Here is a 24,967-nt window from a genome sequence, read left to right on the forward strand (position 1 = left end):
CCTCCATGCTTCTAAGACTGTGAAAAACCAAGGAACATAATAAAACTGGTAAGTTAAAGATAGTGAACATTATCACAGTATCCCCAAGCATTAGACACAAGCTTGAGTACACTTGTGTATTCTTCTGAAACATTTAAAGCTATGTAAGAAACTCCTGGCATAAGTGAATTTCTACACAAATGTCTTTGAGCATTAGAAATTCTAATTATGGTTATTGCTAAACTCTGAAAAGCTGATTTCCAACCTATATCATACAAAGAAAAACGTATGTTTTCTCTACCACTTCAACATGATCAGTTGAAGGCAGGTTTGACATTAAGGTATCCTTCCACATGAAACACATTTTGTCATCTTGGTCACAGTGTTTCATCAGTTTCTTCTTTCATATACATACTTTGTTTTAGGCTATACGTAGTGTATGCATATATATATATACAAAAATTTTTGACTGCCTTGCTTTTAAACTTTCCCCAACAAGATACTTCTAAGTGACGCATAGAAACCATCCCCTACCATGCATTTCTGCCTGATTTTTGCTTGCTCTCTGTTCGTCTGAGTCAGGTTCCTTAGTACTGTTTGCCTCAAGGTTTTGAGGACCTCTTTATTTCTGTCTTTTATTAATCTTTCTCCCCATAATAAATTCAAACATGTTTGGAGGGGCTAAGTTTTCTTATGTACAAAGCAGTGTAAAACCCTTCAGTCTCCACTGAGTTTACATGCAAGTAAGATTCCTATTAATTTCAGTAGGATTTTTTCTTGATTAAGGACTAAAGATTTCAGGGTTCCATTGCCTCAGCCTCAGAAAACATCAAGTAAAATATCTATTGCAATTACACTAGAAATAAAGCTGGCAGGTAGTAAACTATCACAAGTATTGATAAATCATGGATAAAGCATTTGAATAGATCAAGAGACACTTAAATATGATCAGGTAGTGCTATAAGTGTTTTGAAGGTCTTTTAGACTTATGGCACAAATGAGAAATTTCATGCAAGTGATTTTGCCTTAATTGAAATGTCACAGGACATGAAAATTTAACACTGAAGAACGATAACATTTTTGTTGCTTGCAACATATCTTTCTTGCATAATTATTGATATATACAAGATAGATAAAGAAGACATTTTCAAAGTAAGTTGTACAACTGTTAAAGTATAAAATGGAAAGGTTTTTTAATCCAGAATTACATTGTAGAACACAGTTAGTTCCAAATACTAGAGGTTAAGTCCCAGAAGATATTAAAAAAAAAAAAATTGCAATTTTCCTTATTGTGTGATGGGGAATCTTCAAAATACTAACATAAAACCAAGGAAATGCTGAAATTATGCAGTGTGTAACAAATTCTGCTGCAGGGGAAATAAATATGAAAAAAATCTTGGTTAACTGTTCCAACATGTACATACTACACACACAAAACCTGTTATCTGAACTCTCATTCCCTTACTGGTCCTGTTACCCAAATGATGGACCTGTACAGGTCAATGGGTGATTTCATGGAACATGAAACAAGTACAACTTGGCCTGTGTAATGCTGATTAAATCTGGGTTGGAGTCTCATTTCTTCATGTAGTGTGTATTACTTTCATCTATCATCAGATACCTCAAATCAGCATGGAATTAATGCACTAAAGTACCTTAGGCAAAGACCAAGCCTTCCCAATGCTTTAAGCTTAGGAATCATCCCTTTGAATACTGCAATCCAGTTGATACTTCAATTCATATATAAGACAGTGACTGATCATTGCTTCCAGTAGCACTCAGCTCTGAATCAGGTCCTCTGCTACTGGCAACAAAAACTGAAAAAAAGAGGAGTGTGTTTTGATTTCAGTTGTGTGCATAGAAATCTCAGTAATTCTATCTAACTTAGAGAAGTCACTCCAGATTTACACCAGTGCTACTGAAAATCAAAATCTGGCCCATTGTCTCAGCAAAATACACCAAGTCAATATCAGTTCATTACAGAGAGGGAGAGAGAAAGGGAATGAGAGAGAAAACAAGGATTTCGTTAGCAATGCATTCTGTAGTATAAAAGATAAAAAGGAATATCCAATTAACACACCACTATAATTGCTTGCAGACATTCTTTTTTATTTAAAGATGAAATAGCTAAGAGTTCTCATCAAAACTGGGGTCACAGCCTACATATTAAATGAAAGAAATTGATTGGGCTTTATTACACCCTGACTACTGCAAATGTGCCTCAATCACTGATTGCTATAAATTTATTCTTATAAACTACTAATTGCCCAAGTCATAATGGTAACAATGGTATAATGAAATTATCTTGATCAAGCTGATGCACAAATTTTGCTTGACAACATGAGCAGTGTGAGAAAAAAGGAAAGAAGACATGCATACAAATACATAATGTTTCATTAAAATTAAAACCAATGTTAAAACAACTGTTCTCTGAAGTATACAAAGTTCTGTATTAGAAGGGCTTCCTTTAGAAAAATCATTTAAGAAGACAGGCATTTACATTTATAATAAAATGATCTTGCATTTTTTATTTGTCTTGAAAATTAATGACTTACTTAATCACATTTGATCAAAGGAGATAAGTTGATGTAGTCATGTGTTTCTGATTGCATTAAGCCTGATCCAGAGTGACATGATGGATATTTAATAGTCTTGCTGTCCCTCTATATCTTGTCACCATTTCTTGATATGCATGGATACTGTAGAGTACACCACAGCACAAAACTGTACTTTTAATAGATCAGACTAAGTTTAGAAAAAAGCAAATTCTTTTGGAGCTTACGTGGTGGAGCTTTTAGAAGTAGGTTATCCATCATCAAAATATATTTCTTTAAAAGACAAAAATCTCAGATAACTCTCTATATAATCTGAAGTGTTTTCTCCTTTTAAAAGTGCATTTTGCTTCTATGCTGTCTCTATTAAAAGATATTGCTATAATAAGTTTCAAGGACTAGACAGAGAGAAAGTATGTAAAAACAAAGATAGCCATCCAGAAAATGTAGGAAATTTCTAGATGCTGGAATGCAGAGCATTGTGTAAAAAGCATAAATTGGTGCTATTTATATTGTGCTAATCGCTGTTTCTACAAGTGTCAGCTGAGCCATTCATAGGGAATGTTGATATGTATGAGAAATTATTTCTGAATAGTTCAAATGTAGTTCCAACTCTTTCCAAATTAATCACACCAAAAATTTTATTTAAATTCATGCCTAATTCTTTCTTACCAGAGTATTTCATCAGTATGAAATTGTCCTTTTTTCACGAGTATGTCTCGCTGTACCCTCTCAAAACAGAGGTCCAAACTTTTATACAAGGGTACAATATTTTCATTCAAAATAAATTGCTCCTAAAATTGCTGTAGTTGACACAATCCCATAGGAACATAAAAAAATCAGAGACAACCAAGCTGGAAGGGTTTCAGGAGGCCCTTTAGCTTAGCTGGCAATCCCTGCCCAAGTTGGGCTGTGTATTTGCTAGGCTGCCCCACATTTAAGTTTTCAACTATTGCAGTCTCTGGTTGTCCTATTGCCAAAAAGCTTTTTGCTAATGGCTAATCTAAATCCTTTTTGCTGCAATTTATACTTAGTGACACTTACTGCTCTTGTGAGGACCATGGAAAACGGTTTATCCCTTTAGTCTTTGCAATATTTTAAATATAGGAAGTCTTTTGCTCTGCCTCTTCCCACTACTTTACATATCCTGCCCTTCTGGCTTCCTTAATATTGGTCTTTAAGCCCTAATATGATGAGAGTTGTTTAAAAAAAAAAAAATATATATATATATTTAGCCTGAGAGGATGAGATTTAGCTTTTTCTTCATCACCATTCGTAGGACTTCCTGAAAAAAAAATACATTTTCACACCTGGAAACCATTTTTTTTTACCTCCATTGAGTTTTTTTTATGTTGCTGATTTTAGTTGTTGGTTTTGGGTTAACTTGTACTATGACCACCTACCATTCCAAAAGGTATGTGTTTCTACAAGTGGGCATGTTGTAGTTTCAGGCTATATATGAGAGAGAGACTGGCCTGGACAGGACAGAACTGGCCTAAAAACATCAAATCCCCAAAAAGATGTGAGAGAATGAGAAATAGTGTAACAATACTCACATAAGAATGGTGGAGTTTTTTATCTATTATCTACTGAGAAAGGTGAGGAAGTTCCTTAATATTATTAATGTACTCAGTAAATGATACCTGAAATGCTATTCTGTGCAATATTCCTCTTATTTCTGGAATTTGTACAGCAAGAATGCAAAAGTTGGGTTTTCAAAATGGCCTGTTCATATAATGCTGTAACACTTGTTCTCTGTCTTACTCATCCATTCCTTTATCCATCTATCTCTGTATCTATCATGAAATGACAATCCTAACTTACTTTAAACTCTCCAAAGGTATAGTCTTAAATTTTAATATTGGAAAAGCTTCCTGATGACTAGTACTTTGGCTTAATGTGGTATCACTTCTGACAGCTGCTGCTGTAGGAAAAGCAAAGGGTGACTGCATTACTGTCAGCTTCTGTCAGATTCTAGTTGCCAAACTCTTGCAGGGATGATGACAGTGAACCAAACAAGAGTGACAAAAGGAGTCAAAGCTGTGATCTTGAATAAGGCAGAGTGGACACTCAAATTGCATTTTCTCTGTGCCGTTCATTCTGTTCTACATGTGGACTTCTTTGTGGCATGGTGCTTGCTGCCATTGTTTAAATTATTTGTTCTTCAGGAGTTGTATCTGAAAATAACTGTTATCAAGCACAGAGTAGGCCAGAGTATGAACAAAAGAATAGCTGTTATTGTGGAACCTACTTGAAGAAGAAGGCAAACTCAGAGGTGTGACACCCAAGTACTTTGTCTCCATAGAAGCTTGCAGTTGTAGATGCAATGAAAATGTGACCTTATTTTCAAGACAAACAAATGTGGGGGACATATATTAAATTAATAAACTATCTCCTCATAAAACGCCTTTTTTTTCCCCCAAATTAATTTCTCTGTTGTCATTTATCCAAAGGCTGTTTCCTGGATTAGTTTCTAAGTAAAAGAGTTTGCAAACTTCTGCACATTAGATTGAACAATAGCTGCAAGTGCCATTTAAACACAGAACCATTGTCTGTCTTGTTCAATTTATTTCACAGAATATTCTGAGTTGGAAGGGACCCACAAGGATCATCAAGTCCAACTGGTAAGTGATTATCCCCTGTGGGGATCAAGCCCACAACCCTGGCATTATTAGCACTGTGCTTTAACCAACTGAGCTAATCTCCAGATAATTTCCAGGCTTTGTCTCTCTACCATGACAAAGTTGCAGAGCAAAGACATAGCAGGAGCTCATAGTGACAGGTTTTACCCACAGCCTGCTGTCCACACTGGGGCTCCCAGGAGTGCCCACACTGGAGGTCCTGTGAGCTGCTGGTGTGGAAGGGTAATTGAGCCAAGACAGCCTCAGTGCTACTGTTTCTACTCTCTAGGGAGAAGCTCCCTGGCTGAGTTCCTGGCAATGCCTTGGGCTGGGTCCTGTGACTACACGGAGGCAGGAGGGGCACGGGTTTCTCTGGAGTTTTCCAGGCTTTTCCCTTCCAATACCTGTAGGCTACCTGAAGGGAGCCTACAAGAAAGATGCAGAGGAGCTATTTACTGGGGTATATAGTGACAGGACAAGGGGGAATGGCTTCACACTGAAGGAGAGTAGGTTTATATTAGATGTTAGGAAGAAATTCTTTACTGTGAGGGTGGTGAGGTACTGGAACAGGTTGCCCAGAGAAGGTGTGGATGTGCCATTCCTGGAAACGTTTAGGACCAGGTTAGATGGAGCTCTGAGCAACCTGGTCTAGTGAAAGGTGTCCCTGCCCACAGTAGGGGCTTGGAATTAGATGCTTGCTAAGATCCCTTACAAAATAGGCCATTTTTTGATTCTATGAAACAACCTAATTTTACATATTATTAGGTTTTTTGTAGTGAAGCTTAAGCGTGACACTGCCTCAGTTTATAACTTACTGCAAATTAGTCTAAGTGCCAGTGATTGTCAAGATTAAGGGTGAAGCTGAGACGGTTGTCTAGATCCAGGTGGCAGAACTCCAAAGGATGCAGTGAACTTCTCTTGCCTGATTATATTTCCTTGCTTTTCCCAGTGTCCTCTATTCCCTGTCCTTTCCATCTGTTCTTGACCCTGCAGCTGTGGTGAATGGGCTGGGTGGGTCATAATGACATACACATGTTTTGTTGACTTGGGTCCTAAATTATTTTGCTGTGTTTTCTTGCTGTGTGAGGTTTCTGCAATGGGAGGTAAGTTTCTGGAACTGACAGACATGCATTTAAGCTACAAAAAAGCTCTATGCATAGTGTTAACCATTTTATGTACAGATAAACCAGGAGGGAGTAAGTGGGAATGAAAATAAATCAGTTAGCAAGTACTGTGACTAGTAATAGGAAACAAAAACTCTTCTTATAGTTATTTCCCATATTACTTGCACTAAGAGAGCACTGTTACTTCAGTACTCTATTAAATGCTACTGAGAGTTGGTAACTGTGGTTTATTTTCTAAGTTTCTATGAGAATATGACTACTGAATCCACTGTATGTTTTGTATTTTGTGTCATTGTTCTTCAAAGATGCGATTCTCTATTTCCTATATGTTCTCTGGTATCATCAGCTGACACACGCAGTAGCAGTCACAGGAGAGAATACTGTGACAGATTACAAAACAGTGTTGTTTATGTTTCAAGTTCCATTAGGAATGAGCTGGTTTAGAAATTATATCAACTGTGGTATTTCAAATTCTGGGAAATGTTTTTCAAAGGGCCTTGTACCAGGAGGTAATAAAAGATTTGTTTAGCGTACAAAATTCTCTCTAGTTCAAAACTAAGCAATGTTGGAAGTGAAGTCTAGGTGAATCATAAGTCGGACCCGTCTTGGTGGTGTCTGTGTTCTGAGTTCTAGAACAGCATTCAAATATCTTTTGAAACAGGGGTTTACTGTGAGTTTTCCTTGTTATTTATTCTAGGAAACTATTGGCTTTTTCTGAGCAATGTAGTTTCAGAGTGTTGTTTTATATTCCTGGGAAGGATACATGTAGTACTGACAGAGTTCCATGGAAACCTCGAAACCTTGCCCATCATGGACTCTTTTGTGTTTTTTTTTTTCTTCTAATTTTTATTTTAAGACTGACTTTGCTTTATTGGAGGTCAGAATTTGCAACCAAAGCGTATAACAGAAAGTTTATCCTTCTATAGTCTTCATTGACCATGATACTTAGATTTCTCTGTGGCAGTGAAAGCCCTTGTGCGATGAGGATTAGTTTATATTGTTAATATATGTTTCATATTGCTCTCTTTGATTGTAGTTACAGAATAGCTGGTCAGAAGACCTGTGCTTTGATCTTATCTGGAGTTTTTATATGTTTTATGTTTTTGTGTTAGAGCTATGTTGATGCTTGTGATATAATTTTTAAAATGAGACCATTAAATGCAGGGGACTTTGTGACTACAAAGCATACCAGGGGTATTATTTCAAACATACATTCTCTCAATTTTAAACTTCCTTCACATTAAAAATAGGTGCTTCTAGTCCTAAAACAGGAGCTTGATTGAAGGTCACGTAGTAATTAATTCTTAGATGCAAGTTGTTGGCATTAGAAGGGTATTCTTCACTTGTTTTGTGATGCAGAACAAATGCTTCATTAATCAGAAACATATCAACCTGAGATTGAAAACTAATAAAAATCAAGTGCTATGGTTCGACATTGCTGGGGACATCACATATTTCTTCATGCAATTTTGAGCATAAGTATCTGAATTTTTTTTCTTGACTGTAAGGATTTTAGAAGACTTTTAATAACCCAACACTTGTGAGAAGGTAAGAAGACCAAAGCTATCTTCAAAAACAAGATAAGAAAGGATGAAGATTTTTCTATGAAACATCTAGACTTTTCATTTCTCACGCAAATTGTCGCCATTATAATCTGTTCAATAGTGTGGGAGGGGAAAAAAAAGGCATTTATTAAAGGCTGTAATGAGCTACGTAAATGCTGGTTATGTTTTTTCACTCTAGTGAAAATTCTCAATGATACACCAGTTTGCATATTTCATTTTCTTTTTGTCTGAAAGGAAGGATGAAAAAATGAGTCTGAGACATAACTCTCTTCCTCATAGTGGGGTAGAATTTGAGGAGCAGATCACCTGAGGAAGGCAACTAGTTACCTTGCTATTAGCCCTGGGCTCTGAACATATGGGGTTTAAGAGTGTGATGAATAATCTGTTGGTTTGGTGGTTTTTTTAATCCTTACTTTTATGCCTGAGATTTTTCTGAGGTAGATAATTTAATTTATTGTACTTTTTGATTTCACTGTGTTTTGTAATTTTGGCGTGCATCACAATTTTAAAGAAAAAAAGAAAGAGTATAGTTAGCAAGGGGAAGAGTCTGCACACTCTTCATCTAGAAAATTCTTAACACTGCCTTTTTCTCTCTGCATCAAACATATTAAAATATCTGGACCTAAAATTTTTTTTTGTTGTTATTGCTGTTTATTATTTTTTCTTTAGTAAATTTTTAATAATTAAGCCACTTTAAAAGTAGAGTTTTCTCAGCTGCAGCACTAACATTGGGAGAAAAAAAATAGAGACTCCACAAAAAGTCTTAAAACCAACTATCATCAACAGGTGTTGAAATAGAGCACTAAAAAGGTCACATTATATTGTTTTATGTATTGTTGGTTGCCACTTTGCCATTTTTATTACTGTCTTTTGGCTACGTTACCATTCAAATATATCACCACAGCACAAACCTTCTTTTGTGACCTCCCTTGATGTTAACATCTGACTGATTTCTCTGTTCCTCTGCTGTAATCCATGTACTTTCAAAGAGCAGATTGCTATTGCTATCACTGTCACATTATTTCCCATTTTTTCTGGCTAGAAACAGATTAGGTGTAATGTTTTATAGGTGTATGCATGGTTAAGATATCTTATAAATATTTAAGCTTTCCATCTGTTTCAACAATCTGAATGGTTTTTTTGGTATTTGTTACCTGAGTTTAAGAGATTTAAAACTCCAAAATATTGTCATAAGCTTCTAGCAGTTTCTAAAATTTGCTTTTAAAAAATGCATTTGACCTGGAAGAAAAAACATTGGAAAGACAATTCCAGGACTTTTCTTTGCAAAGCGTCTTTGTAATGTACAGGCCAAATGTTGAATAATAATAAATGGTTGAAAACAGGGCCAAGCCAGGCTTCAAAGGATTAGTTTTTTAAAACAATCATGTAATTTTATCACCAATTATCTTTTTATTTTTTTAAAAAAAAAAAAAAAGGTCATGCAGGAAATAATGATTTTAGTCTTAAAGAATTATTTAGGACAACTATGTGACAGTTGTTCTGAGCCTCAAACCCAGGTGCGGTTCTGGGAATTTAGTTTGATGTACTTGGGAGCATGAGGCTGTGTGTTGAAGAACCTAGTCCTGGTCAATGGCAAGTTGGATATGAGTCAGCAGTGCCCTGGCAGCCAGGAGGGCCAACCCTGTCCTGGGGGGCATCAGGCAAAGCATTGTCAACCAGTTGAGGGAGGGGATTGTCCCGCTCTGCTCTGTACTGGGGCGGCCTCGCCTGGAATATTGTGGCAGTTTGGGGCACCACTATATGGAAAAAGATATTAAGCCATTAGAGAACTTTCAAAGGAGGACAATAAAGACAGTGAAGAGCCTTGAGGGGAAACCATATGAGGAGTGGCTGAGGATATTTGCTCTGTTCAGCTTGGAGAAGAGAAGACTGAAGAGAGACCTCACTGCCGCTACAACTTCCTCATGAGGGTAGGAGGAGGGGGAGGCACTGATCTCTTTGTGGTGACCAATGACAAGACCCAAGGGAATGGCAGGATATGGTGTCAGGGAAGGTTTAGGTTAAATATCAGAAAAAGGTTCTTGCCCCAGAGTGTGGTTGGGCAGTGGAACAGACTCCCCAGGGAAGTAGTCACAGCACCAAGCCTGAGTTCAAGAAGAGTTTGGACAACACTCTCAGGCACATGATATGATTCTTGGGGCTCTCCTCTGTAGGGTCAGAAGTTCAGGACTTCAATGATCCTTATGGTCCCTTCCAATTCAGGATATTTTATCATTCTGTGATTCTGTGGTCAGAGTAAATTTTATTTAAAATCACAACAGGCATCTTTCCAACTCAGTTCGTCATTGCTCTATCCTTTATTAGGAAAATGTGATAATCACTTTTAAAAGGAAAATTTCAGTTGACACAGAACTAAGGTCTGTAATATTTGCTGCCAAAGATGCTGCAAAAATTAGAAGAAACTTTTGCTATTGGTTCTTCTTAGTCCAGTTTTGGAAATATGTCTTTTTTTATATAAGATTTGGGCAGGTGCTTCTTGTAGAAGTCCACTGAGAGGAAGTTACTAAAAAGCAAGATTTGTTAATTTCGTTGGTGAATGCTGTAAATTGTAACACAGCAATGATTTCAAGATTACTTATAATGATCTTTCTTTTCACTATCATTTTGTCTAGCAGCCTCAGTACTAAAACAACATCTCTGATTCCTAAATGACAAATAAACTCACTTCAGTCCATCAGCATAAATTTCTAGGATGAAACTGGGCCCATTTCACTTAATTCTTAGAGAATCTTGGGCTCAAGTTAGATGTCCAGCACTTGGAAATCTGAACTCTTGTCTGCTCCAGCCAGCTTAAGACCCTGTAAAGACTATTGGCAGGAGGAGTATCTGTTATATCCTTTGTCTTACATGGTCACTCCTTTGTGCAGAGAACTTCAAAAGCAAGCAGTTTTTCTCTTTATACTGTGATCTGTCCCTTCATCCTCTTAATCTCTCTCTCAGTGCTGAACCATCACGTGCTTGAATAGTTTTAACAGTCCATAAATTATAGACAATAAAACGCCTTGCATTTTCCCACCCACCCTTTTGCCCCCTTTGTGTCCTTCGCTGCCTTCACGTTCTGTTCTTTGCCTTCTTCTGCACAGACGCCTCTGTCTCGGTGGGTCTTATTCCTGTTTTTCCGGCTTCGACTCTTCAGTGCGCAAATTTCCCCGAGCCAAAGCTCCGCAGGGCTGACTCGGCAGTCAGTGGCATTTGTCAATTGCATTGATCACTCTCGCCCCAGCAGCGGGAAGGGAGACTTGCCGAGTCAGCAGCGAGCAACTGGCCTGTGCGAGGATTATGCTGTAAGAACCTCCAAATTAAAAATAAAGAGCTTTCCCGTTTCTCTGCTGTGGGACTTTGAAAATGAATTAAAAAAAAGTCTCTCGACCCTCTTGCTTCATTCAACTGTAATTTTTCTTATTAATTCCTTCTCATTTTCCGAAAGATGACTCTCCTGTGGAAAAGGAAATTGTGCTTTACATGTTTAAATAATTTTACATTTTATTCTATTTCTTGTTATAACTCTACATCCACATAAATCAAACAAGAAAGCATTTCACATGCTAGAATATGTCCCCGCTCCAATTTTCAGCACGGCATGATCTAAGTTTAAAGATGTATTTTCACTACTTACCCTCTCCCTCTTTCTGCATCCCTGTCCTTCTTTTACCTGCATCATCTCTGTAATCCATGTAGGAGAGTGCTGCTTTGGGAGAGAGAACAAATTGTGGAGTCAGGGATAAATATGGTTCCTTCTGAACTCTACGAGAAAAGAAACTGTTTTATTTCAACTGAAGTAAAACTATAGCATTTTCACTGCTACAAATTCTCCCTAGGCTGAATCTATTTTCTTAGAGGATCCAAATTTTTTGAAGCTTTAAGTCTTTCCTAAATAGCTCTTCAAGAAGCATTTCCATGGGAGCTGGATTGAACAGTTTTTTTCTTGCCTCTCTATCCTCTTTCTCTCCCCATAGATATGCTCTAGACTCTTATTTCTTTGTCAGGAAACAAATTCGCAGATTCTCCTTGAGTGTCATCATTTTGTCACAGACAGACAAGCTGAAGATTTGCCCAATGGCTGACTGTATCTCATGTTTTCACTTCCTGAATACTATTGCACCAACAATTCCATGTGAAGCAAATGCAGTTGTTCGTAGACAGGGAGTAAATTGTGTGCATTCCCTTCTCCTCCCCATTGCTCTCTTTTCTCTCATCTGCTGTTAATGGGACTTGTACATGAAAAGAAGTAGAGTTCAGATTTGGGATTGTGTGAGTGTGATTTGTATGCCCAATTTTGTACAATGTAGCGATAAAAGAAAAAAAAAAGAATTCTATTGTCATCCTTGCAATGACATTTTAAATTATTTAAAAGCTCACTTAGACAGCCATTTACAGTGTCCTCTCTAAAGAATACCACAAGCCTCAAGTTCAGCCCTTTGTTCAGGGACTTGAATGTGAACTTCATTGTTTTTGCTACTGAAGAGCAAGTCACGAAGAGCCTGTGGTTTGTGCACAATCAGAACACCTTATTGGTCTCTTTCCTTTTCTTCAAATCACAGAGAACTTCTTTGGAGGATCGTCCTGGCAAAGGTTGTTTAAATTATTGATGTTCCTGATCTATAGAAGTGGAAGTTTTGGAAGATGGTATAATTGTAATGGTTATTCTAGTAACAAATGAGAAAAAGAGTCATATAAGGTGTAGCATCTTACTAAATTTGCTGACTGAAATATAAACTCCTTTCCTTCCAAATTAAATTGTAGTTTGCAACATAAAAATCAAAAGAAAAATTAATTTTGTTTTAAAGAGGATAAAAAATTTCTTTCACTCCATAATGTGGATAATCTGTATTTGCAAATAAGATGAACACAGGAACAGTGAAATCTTGTTGTTTTACTTAATTTTTACAAAACTTTAACCACTGGTTCTTTTTAGTGCAGTTTTGGAAATAGGGGGGTTTTTTTATATAGATTGTGTACTACAGCATTTAGCTGAGCATCTGTGAACATTTATCTGTGAACATCTTCTAAGGTACCTACACCTTGGCAAGATTTGAATACTATTTAATCCACATTTAGGTTTGTACATCCCCTTTCATCATTCTACATATCACAAAAGTAGAAATGTAACAACAGTAATACTAATTACATAATTTCACTCTTCCAAAAGGCAGGAGAAACTAGTTATTAAAAGTGGCTATATGTATTAAAAAAAAAAAAACAAACAAACAAACCAAAACCGAAAAACAACAACCTATGTTTTTTTTTATCTTTGTTTCGTGTCTCAACAGGGATCCTCCCTCAGAAGGGAGGATAGAGAAAAGGGAAAACTTAATGTTGATCATAATCAGGATAGCTGTAAGGATGCTGTAGTGCAAGTTTGAGGTTCATATACTCTATTTGACTCCTATAAAGATCTTTTCCTCAGCTTCATACTTGTTACAATGGAACCTAGCACATTTGGGAAGCTGGGGTCACAGAGGAAATTTGAAGGGAATTACGGTGTTCAGTCTCTGAAAATGATAGCATATACTCTAAGTTAAATGTAAGACAGCTTATAGCTTTGTCCCAAATAGGATATTTATAAGTAATAACAGCTTGACAAAGTTCCAAATTGTGGCCTGTTTTGTTTTCTTTTTTTCAATAATGAAAATAAAGTAGTCTTGAATTCACTGAAAAACAAATCAGGTTTTTCGGGAGTCCCTTAATTTATTTTTTCCAAGTTTTCCTCTTTGCGAACGATTGATAGGTACTTGTTGTCCAGGTAAAATCTACAATATTTTATTGAGGTTGTTAAAGGTTTTCACATATCTAGTTTGTCTTTGAAAATTCCTTTGACATTATTCCTTTCTTTAAATGCATTCTTAATCAGAAAGAATATTTGATGTAATATCCAAATTTTCAATGCCGTGTGTTTATTCACCAGTGGCTAGACAAGAATATCACCTTGACCATATATCTTGCTCTATTTCTTTACTAAACCCCATCATAAACAGATATCCCTGCTATGTGATTATGACTTAAAGTTATAGGGAATTGATTTGTTGACTTAGTGTGCAGAGGAGGAACACTTAGGTTTTCTACTGCTGTTAAAAATGAATGAAAATACAGATTGATCTGTTCTAAATATTGTTGGTTTTGTTAATGTCTTTCTACTTCAGGGAAAGTTGGCACAACTCTGAGTTAAATAAAACTTACCTTCAGCTTAACAAGGAGATTTCATCTCATTTTTCATAGAATTTTGGTTTGTGTGCTATGCATATTGTACACCCATGTCTTGTGCTTGAATGTACACTGAATGCTGTCAGATTTCAATCTGACTCAGCAGTCAGAGAAACAAGAAAATAATCTGCTTCTACAACAATTTACCAAACAAGAGATTTATATTATATGATTCATTGTAAAGGGCCACATTATGGATGAATACCAAACAGCAGTAGAACTGAAGTGCCTACAAAGAAAAGATCATAGAAAAAAGGACACCTTTGAGAGAGCCAATGTAGGAAAACAAACAAACAAATAAACAAAAAAACCCCATAAACAAATACAAAGCACTACACATATTTTAGCTTCTTTCTTTCTTCCTCCCCTACCCCCCTTGTAAAAGCACATTAAAAAAAATGGCTAAAATCATCCTAGCATAGTCTGGCAATGAGTAGCACAGAAGGTAAGAATAATTCCAACACAAGTTACATGCTTCAGGAATTCAGGCTTGGCTGATGAAACTAAAGAACCTGTGGTACTCAGGAGATTAAAACTCTCATTAGAGGTTGTGGCCTTTAGCTTTTTCTTTAGTTGTTTCTCTAGGATTCTGATGCATTCAGGACTGAGATTAGTTTCTTTGCTGTGTTAGGTACTCATTGCAACTGGGTGGAAGGAAGAAGGAGTGCTGAGCTGTAGAAACTGGATGAGGCATGTGCCTTTTGTTGGTCCCTTGTCTCTGCTGTTTTTGCACTTTTACTCTCCCTGCCCTTAGGAAATGTGCCTCCTGTCATCTTTAGGAATTTTTGCACTTCTAGCAGTGGATTGTCAGTTGCCTTGCTTGGTTTATGAATCTAATGTCCCTACATACTAAAATCTCAGGGAAATGGCAGATAATCTCTCAACCATGAAGAGAGTCCTTCCATCTGCGTGCTGTGATCTCAAAAGCAGATTCTTCCCCACAGAAACCTTCAGAGAACAGCTGTGATACAAGTCTTCCAAGAAAACACATACACACAAAAAATTGAACTGTATATATGTTTAATTCCACAAATGTTTGCATTTAGGTTGGCTGTTTAATAAACATTTGCTAGTTATCTTTTTTTACTGGAAGGAATTTACTGTACTTTTATTCTCTTCAGGGTTTTTGGGCTGTTTGGTGGTTGGTTTTGTTCAGTTTGTTTTTTTTTTTCCTAAGTAATTTAACTAACTGTCAGAACTGAAAGCACGAAATGATTGTGCTGCAAGTTTGGATTGCTTCTTAAATAATCAGACTGGATCTAAGAACTAATATTCATTTGAATAACAAACACTAATGTGAAACAAAGAACAGTTAAAGTAAAACAAGCATTAAGATTAGGAACTTCAGGTGAAGAAATTCAGCTGAGTTCCACAGAGTTCAGTCCCCAGATTTCTCCCACTGGAATGAGTGGCCAAAAGTCTACGGACTATTGAGATCAGTCACAGATATGTCCATGCTGTGTTAATGAAATTCCCCCTTCTAAGGATGAGTGGTAGGAAATGCAAAGCTTGATATAGTGATACCCTGAGATATATGCAGAGAGGGAAATGAAGGAAGATGGATACTATAACATGGGGACTGTAAGGATGGTGGAGTATGATGGTGGTAAGAAATGGTCAGTGAGAATGAAGAGAAATATAGTTGAAAGGTGTTGCTCAGTGGTGTTGCTCTTAATTGATGCAGGCTTTTTTGTGCTGAATGCTTCACATCTCATTTTTCATACCAAAGAGAAGTAGCTGCAAGAGACCTCTGAGGTCCTTTTTGGCTTCAGATTCAAATGTATAGTTTACCATTGTCTCCATCCAGACTTACTCAAGTATGAAACTGGAAGAATGCAGTTATAGCTAGAATTGAAACCAGTGGTACAGAGTGAATGTCTCAGTGAGAATCTTAAATACTGTGTTAACTCTAAGGGAACTTGGCTAGTTTTGGCTAAGCAATTTGTGTCAAACCTTGCCATTTTATAACAATGGGAGTCTGAAAAACCTACTGAAGAAGGATTTCTAAAAAATTGTTTCAAACATGCAGGAAAAAAAATCAGCAAAGTCTCATGGTTCACAAAGATGAATATTTGTCTAAATGACTGAAAGGACTTTGGGATTTTCTAAGCCACAGGCTTTTGGCAGTTTGCTCATTTTAATCCCATCAGAGCAATGCTCCACCCTAATAAAGAATAAAGCAGCAATAGAAAGGAGATGAAGTAGCATTGTATTTTGCAGGACAGTTTTTTACTCATAAGCAGTTAGTGAATTAACAACAGAAAATGGAAAGAGGAGTTAAGCCTAATCACATCTGGATGCTCAGTGGGTATCCACTTACTCTTTTAGTAAAATGTCTCCCTTAGCTCTCAAATTTGCAAATACCAGTCCCTTTCTGGGCATGACCAACACTTGTTTGGGAAGAGGATTTCTTCCAAAGAGATTTACAGTCCTGTTACATGTTCCTGCTTATAAAGGTTGTAAAATAGATAAGCTTAAATATGAATCTTAAAAGCATGTTAGTTACTGTTGACTAATAGAGAAATTTGTAGTCTTTTATAGATCTGCCTTTTTTTTCTTAAAACCATGAAATGTGCAATACAATGCTTTGTGGCAGTTCAGACTATCAGAGTTGGACTTGCACAAGTCTGTTTGTTTTCATTGACTTAAAGGTTCTGAAAGAATCCTCTTTCATGACAGCAAAATAAATGTGGAGTTCAAACAAAGCCGTATTGGGGCTCAATTTGGGTTTTATTTTCTTCCTTACCATATACAAGGATGCGGAATTGAGACAGTAACTCACAGATAAAATCTTCCCTCTCTCTCTCATGAGTTGCAGTGACAGAGACAATGATGCCCGTGAGTGGGCAAAATGACTATCGGTGCTACAAATCCAAACCTATACATTGAAGTATGTATTTCCAGTTGATTTCTTAATGCAAAGTAATTTTTTTATACAAAGTCACTCCACACATTTAAGAAATATTTAAATATTTTTAATATTATGGAGAGTTAAACAGAGATTGAAAAGCTGCTCTTCTTACAAATATAAATAATAATAATATTTAAAAAAATCTGCTGACACAAATGTGTTAGAAACAAACCTATATAAAGGAGCAGTTAACCTAGAACTATTGTGGGATATATATTGTTTGACATACTTTCATATGAGCAAGGAGAAGTACCCCATCCTTTAGACTGTGGTAATGTGCCTTATTGTTAAATTCAATAGGAAAAGCTATTCATACTGTAGTATGATTGAAAAGAAAATTGAATCCTTTTGATGTTATAAATGTGTCTATTACTGCATGTGCACACAAATTTTCCATGGAAATTATGGTGAAAGTAGTGATTCTCCTAGAAAAATGCATTAGTGTTGACATGTCCAATTTTAGCCACATCAGAATATAAATACCTTTTAACCATGGTAAAATTGTTGAGAACGTATATAGTGTATCTACATAAGTCAGTTGTCTGTCTAAAAATATGTGTTCCTATAGTCCAGTTATGTTCTCTGTTTCAGCTGAAAGGGAAATTAAAAGCAATGACTAACACATATCACTGTTTTCTCACAATATTGTGTTTAATATATTTCAGTATGTGGAGTATATTTTATATAGTTGTTCATGATTACTTTTAATTTTGAAAAACCACAGTATACTTAACAGGATTTTGGCTATGAAGCAAATTATGTGTAAGAGGTTGTCCACTCACTTGCATGGCAATAGGTTCTGTGTACAAAGTACTAAATTTTCCTGGTAATGGAGATAGTCTATGCTCCTTTGCATTGACAATTGAATAAAAAATGTATCCAATGGCCAAAGATTTATGGTAGTGACACTTTCAAAGTTTGCAGTTTGTCCAGGACCATAACTAGAATGAAAAATGTTTGGTTTTTTTTTTCTATCTGTGAAGCCTACTCTGTGCTGTCAACTAAAATTACACACCATTTTAAAATGTATCACTCAGTGCACTTTGTATATTAAGGTACATTAAGTTATATGGTATAATGCAATAAGAACTAACCCGACAACAACAGACATGAAACACTGTGTATACTGCACTGTAACTGTATAAAAGTGCCAATGTGTTTAGGAGGGAAAACTTTGATTCTTCAGAGCTCAATTGGTGTAGGTATGGTAGGAATACCTCTTGTTTGAACCCAAGAAAAAACACAGTATATGTTCCTTGCTTGCTTTTTGGTTTGCTGGGGGTGGTATTTTTTTGGGGGTTTTTTGTTGTTTTTTATTTTTCAGGCTTAGTAGACAGAGATTTAATTTGCGGAGTATTCTAACTAACTTAATAAAATAAAAAAACTGCCAATTAAAGGAGAGCTCAGAATAGCTTACAGTTCCAGATTTAGATTACAATTTTATTCAATACCTGTATGGTTAGAATCTGTCCCAACATCAGTTTCTCATGCAACTGCAATGTGATTTGGTCTTTTTTCCCATGGAACTGTATCTGGAGGAGCAACCATTGGTCATTTTGGTATGTTTAGCAAACAGAAGTCCAGATCTTCAACTGAAACATTCATAGGCTATTTCAGAGTGAAATATACTTTATATCCATCTGATTTCCCGTGGTACTCTGACTTTGTTAGGGTCTCGGTACAGCTGACATACTCTGTGACCACTTTGAAATACTGTTATTCCTCCAGTAGAATGATAATTTCAAGATCACCTTCATCTATAGTCAGTTACCTAATATATAAGTTTTCTGCTGTAGTACCCAAACACCTTTTCATGAAAATTAAACATATGAATCTCTGTCTTTTAACTCTGTTAGCATGGATTAACTATAAATAACTATCATTTGAATGTAAACTATATCAATGGATACATATTATAAAACAGTGCTGATATTTTGTGAAATAATTATATATTTTTCTTTGCTTCCATTCTTTCACTCCTTACTTCCTCTTTTCCCCTCTTCTCTCTTTTCATGCTTGTCAGCTAAGTTAGTGTATCTTTTCTAGATTGCTCAGAATCCAAGTATGGGTGGATATGTTTACACAGAGTGAATTATGGCTGGATGCATTCCTATGTCAACATGTGCCACGTTGATTTCTTATAAAGTAGATCATTATTCTGTGTGGCATAAATAGTATTACCAGACTGATATGATTAAAGCCAGTGAGTCATTAATTAGCATCTAATTAAAAGAGACTACTAATGTGTCCATGTACAACAGTTATTGTGTTATATTTTCCTCTACAGAAAAAAGTGATTTGAGCTTGCAGGATAATGTTAAGTTACATGTCTTTTAATATATGGTATATAATATAATGGGGGGGGGGGGTGACTGAGTATGATTTCTCAATTTTACTGGGAAATTCTGTGTTATATTTTAAAAAATGAAACCCTAAGTTATAAGAAAATTAAATTTCAACAAGGGGTATCTAAGAATGCAAAAAGCTTTTATCTGAAAACACTCAAAGTAGATATTTTATTGTTGTGTGATTATACTAAAAAACGAGTGATTTACCTGTTGATTCACACAAAATAGTCTTTTTGTGTAAATTCACTGTGGGGCAGGAGAAGAAACTGTATGAGTACAATGAATGTGCTTAAGCCTAGACTGGGTCTTTCCCCTTTTCAGTGTCAATTGATTATTAACAAATCATAATGGTCTATTCAGAAGAATTTCATGTAGATGGATCACAAAGCATGGAGATAAAGGTTTAAGAAAATCCATAAAGTGTGGACAAAATATGTGTATGGGCCAGAGATCATTTCAGTTTGAAGGTTTGAACATGAACTAATCACAGTTTTACAGAATTGCATGTTATACACTCATAGATTCTTAACAAATAATTTTATTTTATTCCTCTGTTAAAAATGCATTATTAATGTTCATTTAAGACCATATAAATTAAACTGCAATCAAAATATTGTCAGCATTCACAATTTCTTCTTCCTGCTTTAAGACAATGCTTTAAACTTGGTCTTGTCTTCCATGTTTGCAGCCTATACTTGACACTTCTGTGATAAAGATTAGTGTGAAGGATGGAAGACTTTTTTCAAATAGAGATTTCAGAGGAGCTATAATAACTCATGATTTCTACCAGTTTTTGAACTGGTAGAAATAATGATTCATCAGACAAAGTTTTGTAGGAAGGAAATCGTCCCATGTTCAAAGCAGAATATAGGTTTATTTTTCATTGCCGTCCAGGTTTTCAAAAAGGATATCAGAATCTTGCCTACAGATTCATATGTACAGAAAAGAAAATGTAAAAATTGAACAACTAAGATTTTTTATAAAGTAAATTATACTAATTCCCACACTTTAGACATTTAGTGTCTTTTAGTCTTTTAAAGTCTTTTAAGGTGTTTTTTTTTAAAGTATTTAAAGTCTTTTAAACTTCAATCTCTTTTAGATTTTAGTGGTTGTCTTTGGTCATCTTTGTTCAAAAATGGGTTTCTTGACTGTTTACTATGTGTAGGTTTCTAATTTCACATTATTAATGGCTTCTAAGGTTTATATGAAGTCTCTAATTAATAATGTCATTTTAGATTAGTCTATTTTTTTTTTATTTAGAGGTTCTCAAAGTGATTCCTAGGCATTCATTATTTAAGCACATTAGTTTCCTGTCAGTATACAATAGGTACATGAATTCCAAGTTATATTTTTCATGTGGATAATTTTAGCCCAAGTTATGAAGACATTAAATTTAAGCTCAACACAGTACTCAAGCTTAGGTACTTTGCTCCCTCGTGTTGAGCCTTCAGTTAGAAGTTTAGATATTTTAGTGTAATGTATAAGAAAATCAGAGTGAGATTCAAAATTTCAAAGGCAGAGCAGAGAATTAGCAAGTCTAAGATTTTGCTGCTCCTTCAGGACTTTGATACTTCAGTTGTGGCTGAAATGAGTTGCATCTGTCCATTAAATACAGTGCCAACTTTAGTGTTAGGGCCTGCACTTTTTCTCAGCTGTAGTGGGACACACTTTCCTTTCACGAGAAGAAAAATGAGGAGAGGCTCTTGCTCTGGAAAGTGAGATAACTTAAGGTGATTGCTTTTGCAGTCTGAGATACTTCAATCCACATCTTTGTGGATTTTAAGGCTGTGCTGGGTTGAAGCTGGATTGAAGCTGAAGAAATAAAAGTGGTACCTCTTAAATCTCTTTCAAAGACCTCAATTCTTGCCTTTAATTACTAAATCATTGTAGTTTTCTTCTCAATAGATTTTTCTGATTATGATGATTAGGGCTGTGATCTTTGTCAGACATCAGTTAGGCACAGTTCCCTAGCTCATAGTCATGTCCATGTGCCTTTCTTAATATGTTTCTTTCTTAATATGTTTTCTTTCTTAATATGTTTTCTTTCTTAATATGTTTTCTTTCTTAATATGTTTTCTTTCTTAATATGTTTTCTTAAACAATACTTCCACTATAGTCAGATTAGGAAATTTGTACTTCTTTGTGGTTTGCTTGTTCTGAAAGCTAGGAATTAGATGACCCTTCTCACTTTACATTCAAGTTTTCTAGCTTAACCCACCACACCAATGTTTTCAGTCTCTCATCTAAAGTATATTATCATTGGCCAAAGTTAAGTTCTTCTGAGCTTCAAGAGACTGTGAAGTTCTAAAGATATTGAGAAATTTGACAGATAGGATGAAACGCAAATTTTGAGAAACTTGGAATTCAAGTGTGTATGTGGTGAAATAGGCATCAGGACTTGGATAATATGTAGCTGAACCACTAAGTGAAAGATTTGGCTTTATCCAAGCAAGCAGCTGTTTAACTGAGCTGCAAAATGCATTGTTTTGGTTTCAGAAGAAAATTAGCTAATTCTTATGATAAATCATCAGATGCAGGCAAATACATTTACCATCCCCAAATGAGCCTTCAAAATCAAGTGGAAATCACTGCCTGTTATAAATATTATCTTTTTCATACTGATTTTTACTTTGTAAACCAGAAAGCTGAGAGTAACCATGAAGGGTGTAAACCACAGAAACAAAATTGACAGTCTTTATAAGGATGCAGTTCCCCACTTCTGGGATGCATTTCACGGAAGTATTGGCAAGGTAGGCTTTCAGGTAGGTGTGCCTATACTCACTTTTTACAGGAAAAAAAAAAAAAAAGAAGTGAAAATAAGGTGTTAGAGATGGATGCTCTCATGAAAAACACAGAAAGAAACCTATGTTTCAAATATGTTATTTTAAAATTTGTGTAGTATGTTAGATTCTGTCACCTCTTTAGTTGTGACAGACAGATAAATTTTTGTGAACTCACAAGCATTAAGTATCTTAAGTTAATGTCTACATGTACATCCTTGCCCCTGTTACTTCTATAGTACCTATACAGTAGCTCTGCCTCTTTCACTGTAAGTTTATGTGGCCTGCATTATTTCACATTTGTTGTGGAATGCACAGGACAAGAGACTGGTGTTTCAAGATGCCACAGAAGTTTGTTTCAGGGATATATCTGATAATAATCATATAGATGCAGTTTTTCCATTGAAATCCATGAACCTGTGGGCATCAGCATCTCACAAGGAACTGCACTGCCACCTCATAGCAGAGGGTGCCTAATTACCTTTCATCTTACTGGAGTTTTAAATAGAAGAAGATACAAATTACTTTGTTTCTCATCAGTCAACAAGCTGTTTATTGCAGTAAATGAGTCAGGCCCCTGTATTTCAGCCATACTAGTTCAGAGGTCTACAGGTGTGATACCAACAATCAGAGATCTTATTACAGCCTGTAGGTGTAAAATTATTTTTCTTTCTTTGCATTCCTGCATAGATTTCATTTGCATTTTTTCCAGTACGCTTTCATATCCATCACCAGAAGTTCTCAATAGTGATTATCAGTTTTTGTTGTTGTATGTTGCTTTTCTGCTATTTGGTAGAGTCTACTTTTAATATTGCCTCTGACTACTGCATGTGCAGGCTTGTCTCAGCAGTTCAATCCTGAGTGTCAGGCATTCAATTAAACAGGGTATTTTATTCAAGGAGACTGCAGTGTGTCTAACCCAATGTGTCTATCTGAACGAGTAAGAAGGCAGGCAGGCAAATATTTCCCTTGAATACAGTATAACATCTGCAGCCAAATGTGAAAAGATCACAGGATTAGCTTTTCTTTAACACTATTATTTCCTTTCAATAGAGTGTAAAATTTTGAGGGGTGAAGTTTAATATTGGGTGTTAGTGCAGTAAAATTGGGTTTGTACGTGTGACATAGCAGCAATAAATTTGTGTGTCAGTTTTGGATAATACCACTTGGGTATGTGCATTGTAGGTAGGGGGTTTTCTTGTGAATTTTTGTACATGTTTTAAGACATGCATTTTCAGGTGTGTATATACTGATCCGTGTGTAATATTTTGAAAGTTTTACATTTCAGGCAATTTTTTCCCCCATACTTTTGAAGTTCTTGACTTGGACACTGAAATTTGAATGTAAGAGAATTATTCACGTTATTAAAAAGAGTTTAACATTCCATACTTTATACTACAAGTATGGTATTAACAAAATGTGCTCACATGAGTAGTTATTACTTAAACTATAAACTTCTAAGAAGCGCCCAATGAATTAGTGACCTGTTTTCAAAAACAACTTTATAAATTTAAGATCACAGCTATGTTTTCTTTTTAACTTCACCTAAAACATACTTCTGAGGCTCATCATCAGTATTACTTTATCATCTTGCCAGCATTACCAACCCACTGTGAAGTTAAAAATAAATGAATGTATTTTAAAAAGCTTAAAAAATAAGATTTTATCAGGTTCACTTACATTGGCTGAAACTGGTTATTGAGTGTTCCCAGGAGTAAGCCACTGTTGGACGAGAGGGGACAGAGATATTACACACCTGAGAGTGTGATAAGCAGCTGAGGACTCAAGTTTTTACCCCTTCATGTACCCCAGCTAAAGATGGAGGATTGCACGTGCCTATGCCATAAAATACATTTGATTTACTAGACACCTAAAAAAATGTAAAGTCACTATCAAGACCAGGATTTGGGCTTATAATTTTTACCACAAGAAATAGTCTTGCTAAAACAGTTTGCCATCCAAGTGGAGCATATATTGTTACATATATTTAAATTTAAATTTTGAATGTAAAATATCAAATGGTCTAAGTAATAGGAGCACTAATAGTTTACAGGTGATAAGAACATTGACAGCTGTGACTGTACATTTAGATGACATCCAGAGTGCTAACTACACCCAGAATCTGAGTCTGCATTTCAGTTAATTGCCATTCAGTAGGGGTATTTTCCACTGGAATTTATTTGCAAGTCAAATGGCAGGAAACTGATGATGTAAAGTTCACAGGTCTAAAAAATTTAAACAGAACAATACAAGCCTAGTGTCTACATACAGTCCTTGAACACACAGTCAGCTGAATGCTTCTTCTATGAACAACCTAAGTGGAATTGACATTTCTGAGTGCGATTTCATTAAATAATGCAGCCCTGCCTGCATCCAACTTTCAAAGGCAGAAATACAGTAAGACTAGTTCTGTTAGTATAAGTCATCTTTCATGATAAATTCTTACTTCTCAAGCTGTAATATATTTTTCAACCTTAATAGAAAGGAGTCAATAAGAATGACTTTTTCTCAACAACACTACCTCCTTCTCTTTTCAGTAAGGATAATACATTGTCAAGAGCTGAGCCAGCTCCTGCTGGTGTATTAATTAATACCACCACCTGGATCTATCAACAGCAAGACAGCCAGATTCACACTAGGGGATAAAAAACAATCTGCACCTTGTCAGCCCTGCCACACTGGGAATAGTCACAGGTCTGCAGCCCCTGGTAATTACTCACCCGGGTCTTCACACTGCCTGCATTTCCATTTTGATTGTTGACATTGCACAGTACTGCCTCATCTGCCTAAAAATGTGGGAAAAAGTGAACAAAGTGTGTCAGCCCTGGTAATTACACCACTGTCACCTCTCCCCACTTTCGGACC

The sequence above is a fragment of the Chiroxiphia lanceolata genome, chromosome 6 (genome assembly GCF_009829145.1).
Source record: "Chiroxiphia lanceolata isolate bChiLan1 chromosome 6, bChiLan1.pri, whole genome shotgun sequence".
Lineage (NCBI taxonomy): Eukaryota > Metazoa > Chordata > Aves > Passeriformes > Pipridae > Chiroxiphia > Chiroxiphia lanceolata.